General features: G+C 47.6%; 1 pseudogene across 1 annotated transcript; it reads right to left on the bottom strand.

Moving 5' to 3' along the window:
- Positions 1 to 258: 258 nt before the first annotated feature.
- LOC100512726 (guanine nucleotide-binding protein G(I)/G(S)/G(O) subunit gamma-5 pseudogene) lies at positions 259 to 844 on the bottom strand (annotated as a pseudogene). Its single transcript, XR_014813575.1, has one exon. The product of XR_014813575.1 is annotated as a guanine nucleotide-binding protein G(I)/G(S)/G(O) subunit gamma-5 pseudogene (transcript).
- Positions 845 to 5254: the final 4410 nt, after the last annotated feature.

The following is a 5254-nucleotide window of genomic DNA, read 5'->3' as shown; positions in this document are numbered from 1 at the left end:
CTCAGTGGGCTAAGGATCCGGCGTTGCTGTGAGCTGTGGTGTAGTTCGCAGATGCAGCTCGGATCTGGCGTTGCTGGTTGTGGCCTGGGCCTGCAGCTGTAGCTCCAATTAGATCCCTAGCCTGGGAACCTCCATATGCCGCAGGTGTGGCCCTAAAAAGACCAAAAAAAAAAAAAAAAAAAGGAGGAAAAAAAAAGTAAGAAGGAGGAAGTGGCAGGGGGGTAGGAAGGAAGGAAGTATTTTGGCTTCCTGGAGACATTTCTTTTTTCTTTCTTTCTTTCTTTCTTTCTTTTTTTTTTTTTTTTTTTTTTTGTACTAAGTATTTTATTGTATGCTGCTGCCAGTGCATATAAAACAATTACCCTTGTGAAAAAGAAATTCATGAAAATTCAGAGAGGTAGATGTTAGGGACTGACAAGAGTATAAGTTTGTTTTGTATAGTAAGGCACGTGTTATAGAGAGAGAGAGGCTTTTATAGAGGCTTCAAATTCAGCTCTCCTTGGAATATTCACTGGTTCATGAAAAGTGGTTTAGAAAACCTGACGCCAAAAAGGAACAGACTTTCTGGGCTCTGAAAGGATTCCTACTTGAAGAGACTCCAGTCAGCAGGGGCTCATGTTGAGCATTTTGCAGACAGAACTGTTTCACATCTGCAGCTGCCTTGGGAGAGCTTCACGCGGTTGAGCCCAGCCTCCAGCCGGAGCTGCTGAACCACTTTCTTCGCGGCGGCGACGTTGCAGGAACCAGACACGGCGCCCGGGAGCGCCGGGCAGGTCGGCCGTCCTAGAGGGGTCGGCGGCGGGGGGTCCGCGGGGCCAGGCGGCGATGCGCGCAGCTGAGACATTTCATTTTTTTTTTTTTTTTTGGGCATTTCTTGGGCCGCTCCCGCGGCATATGGAGGTTCCCAGGCTAGGGGTCCAATCAGAGCTGTAGCCACCAGCCTATGCCAGAGGCACAGCAACGCAGTATCCGAGCCGCGTCTGCAACCTACACCACAGCTCACGGCAACGCCGGATCGTTAACCCACTGAGCAAGCGCAGGGACCGAACCCGCAACCTCATGGTTCCTAGTCGGATTCGTTAACCACTGCGCCACGACGGGAACTCCGAGACATTTCATTTTTAAAGATTTTGTTTAAGAAGAAAAAATGGGGATGGGAAAGGACTGATTATAGGCAGACAGGGGTTGTCACAGGGAGAGGCTGCAGCCTAAAGGCGCTGGGCGTCATTTCCTCTTATCAGCCAGACAGAGAAGCTAAAAATTATGGGAGAACTGCTCTGTCGCTGGTGGTTCCTAGAGCCCTGGGGTGAGTGAGAGACGGAATTGTCTACTCAACAACTTGTTTTAATATTTCAGTCCAGGAATTCCCATCGTGACTCAGTGGAAACGAATCTGACTAGTATCCATGAGGACGCAGGTTCGATCCCTGGCCTTGCTCAGTGGGTTAAGGATCTGGCGTTGCTGTGGCTGTGGCATATGCCACAGCTCCTGGATTCAACCCCTGGCCTGGGAACTCCCATATGCTGCAGGTGCTGCCTTAAAAAAAAAAAAAAAAAAAAAAAAAAAGCAAGAAAAGGAAAGACTAAAGCATATTAAAAAAAAGAAATTCACTCCAGCAAATAAACTTCTAAAGGAGGTTCTATTTTGTCCTAGGCCTTAATTCAGTTTTATAAATTTATTATCTTGATCCCATCCCATAAGATTTGGAGGCCTGATCAAGGGCATATGCTCTTCTGAAACCCATTAACCAGCCAGATAATGTCCCGGGACCAGAAAATGCCCAGGCAACACAGGACCAATTTGAACCTATTTTTCCCCTGAAAAGAAGAGCTGGTTAAGTGCAACTGTACCCCGTTCTGTAGACTACTGGGCTCACTACTCCTGGACAAGTAGCTTTCATTGGCTTATAATCCAGAGGACCAAACCCTCCAAGTAAGCCGTTGTGTCACCCAAACGTGGCAAATGTGAAGACCCACATTGATCTGAGTGAACATCCACTTGGAAAGGCTGTCTAGTCTACATCCCAGATAACAGCACCCTGACCTAGGACCTCACTGCTCGAGATGACATGGCCCCAGTTGACCTGGCCCTTCCCAAGACCTCCCCTTGGGCACAGGACATTTTTTGCTCTTTTTTTTTTTTTTTTTTTTTGATATTAGAGATTCTATTGTGTTACTGAGCTCAGTCTGCTTAGCTCATGATGCTGGAGGTGATACTCTGTGTTCTCCCCCAAAAGGGACACATCTACGCCCCATGCCAAAGAGAAGTCTGGTAGAGGTTGCTACTGTCGCCGTTCTAGAAATTAATGGAGATCACTGCTTTCCCCAGGAGACACTGCCTCAGTCAAACCCCTCAAGCCCCTGGGTCGAGGCCCACCCGCTCCCCAGTGCTTCTTCCACTTATGCCCCCCATCTTGTATTTCCCACCTGACCACCATAACCGGTCCTTAGTTACACATGATACCACTAATCTTTTTTTTTTTTTTTTTTTTTTTTTTTTTTTAGGGCCGCAGCCAAGGCATATGGACGTTTCCAGGCTAGGGGTTGAATCGGAGCTGCAGATGACGGCCTACACCACAGCCACTGCGATGCCAGATCTGAGCCACATCTTGACCTACACCGCAGCTCATGGCAATGCCAGATCCTTAACCCACTGAGCGAGGCTGGGGATCGAACTCGCATCCTCATGGATACTAGTTGGATTCGTCTCTGCTGCTCCGCAATGGGAACTCTGATAGGGCTAACTGACTTACTGGTTTATATTCTCCAACAGCATAGCTGCCAGATCTATCACCTTGAACCAGGATATGTACACAAAGACATTATCGTCCAACTCTTAATGATATTGAAATCCACCAAGGTGTTGTTAGAAACCTCCCCCAATTCCACATCTATTTCCTTGGGTTCTGTCATATAAACAGCAAACCTACCTATGGGCTGGCCAAGAACTCCATATACTCCTACTTGGGTTTCTCCTGTCTACCTTTGTAACAAAATGTTTTCTTTGCTGTTCGGGGCAACTTATGCCCTACCCTCTAAAAGTCCCCATGATTGTTGTACCAAGATTTCCTTAATATGATGTCAAAACATCAGAGATGGGTTAAATTATTTATGTTTCCTATAGTCTGCATTGTATGATGTTTCAGAATCTTGCAGGACCTTATAGACTTGAGGAGAGACTGCTCTTCCCAGGGCAGTTCCTTCTGGATGATAGCAGACAACTTTACTGGGAACAGAGCTCTCGTTTGCAAGTTAAGTGCCTCTTTTATTCAGCTGTCACATATCAAGCCAATATTCCCCTGGCCCCAGATTTATCCAGGGCTGGGTACCAGACAGCTAGGGATCCTACGGCACCCCAGATTTCACTGGAGCTCTTCAGATTGTCCAATCCAAAGCTGTTTATGCTTCTCCATGTGGCCTGGCATGGCGTGACATCCTCCCATCTCTTGGGAAGCGTTATAAATTCTTCTTTCAGTAGCTTTATATCATATAGACACGTAGTAACTTCCATAAATTAAAATCCCAGAAGTACATTTTAAGACAGTGGTCCTCCACAGTCCTTGGCTTCCATGAGTTATAAGAAACTTTTAATAAATTCCCAATTTTGTTTCTGTTGTTTTTTGGGGGGGCGGTTAATTATGATTATTACAATCAGAATAATCATCTTTTTTTACGTCTCAGGGCCGTACCTGCAGCATATAGAAGTTCCCAGGGTAGGGGTCGAATTGGAGCTGCAGCTGCAGGCCTACACCACAGCCACAGCAACGTGGGATCCAAGCCACATCTGAGACCTATGCTGCAGCCAGTGGCAATGCTGGATCCTTAACCCACTGAGTGAGGCCAGGGCTCAAACTCGAATCCTCACAGACACCATGTCATGTTCTTAACCCACTGAGCCACAACAGATGCTCCAAAATAATCTTGATAAATACAAAATCCATTTCAATCCAATAAACAGCAGCTCACTGCTTTCCAAGCTTCATGCCTGAGCTTTGGACTAGGGATGTCACTAGCTAGGATGATGACGGGGGCAAGCACGTGAATGAAACAAAACAAGGTGACACCTCAACTGTAATAACGGTGAAGTCTGCGAAAAGGAACGAGAACCCCAAAGAAGGACAACAAGTTCTGCCATAGGCACAGGGAGTCAGATAGAGTATTTGCCGGGGAGATAAGGGCGGACAGGAATTTTAAGCAAAGATAAGAGGTTGGCGGGGCAAAGTGTCCTGAAATAATCTGGCACGTGGGGAAAAGAGTAGATAGTAAGAGACAGCTGGAGCCCAGGGACATGTCTACGTTGTATGGGACGTGACCTTGAAGTTGGCTGGGATCAGGGCAGGAAAGACCTCCTTGTCAGACTCAGCAATTTGGACCTTTTCTGCCAGCAGATGAAAAGCATCAGAGGCGGGAGGCTAGGATGTGTCCTGTCACCATTACGACACCACCACGACAGTCATTAGTGAGCTGTAGGCTGAGCTGACAGCCTCGAAGGCAGGAATCACGTCGTATTCACCTTGCATTCCACACCCTGACGAGTGCTGCCCTCTCCAGAGAGTGGTTACTGAGTAATGATTGAATAAACACCGTTCTTTTCCCTACAGCTGCTGAGTTGTTTCTGAACCGGTTGAAGCCTCTTGAGAAATTTCCTCTGCTGCCTCTGGCTCAGTTAGGTGTCCCCGCCTGGGACATTCCAGCCTTCCCTCCAACATTTCAATTACTCCGGCTGTCATGGATGGTAACCCTGTCATTCCTGACAGCATTTCATTCAATGATCGAGAAAGGTTGGCACGTAAGGTGCTTTATGAGTGCTCTTTGGATGGATGGAGGAATGAGTGCGGGTCAGAAGAGTGACAGATTGAGTGGCAGAATGCATGAGGTCTGGTTGGGGGCCAGCCCTGTTCTTCCTGGAGCCAACCATGTCTTACTCCCACCCCCTCCCTAAGCAGCCCAGAGCAGGCGAGTGTGCTTTGCTGTTTGGGTGTGGGTACCATTTGCCCCAGTGCCATCACAGACCTTTTCAGAGCTGTTTTCTGATGCTTTTCACCTAAACCTCTTCACCTCTGCATGGGACAAAGGCAGCAAATCAAATGCCCACGTGCCCACAAAGGGCAGCTTTTTTTCTCTTCTCCAGATTCCCAGAATGGCTGTGGACACTCTTTGGGTCAAGAGACGGTGGGTTGGAGACATAGGTTAGAGACTGAATATTCCACAGGGAGCATCCCTGAGACCTTCTGCCCCAAGATACAGAGCTGGCA

This window comes from Sus scrofa, chromosome 8, assembly GCF_054392235.1.
Source record: "Sus scrofa isolate SSC_HxYL_T2T_F1_AM1 chromosome 8, Sscrofa_HxYL_maternal_Yorkshire_Landrace_v2.0, whole genome shotgun sequence".
NCBI classification, from domain to species: Eukaryota; Metazoa; Chordata; class Mammalia; order Artiodactyla; family Suidae; genus Sus; species Sus scrofa.
The sequence above is the reverse complement of the archived record's forward strand: the minus strand, read 5'-3'. Positions and strand labels throughout refer to the sequence as shown.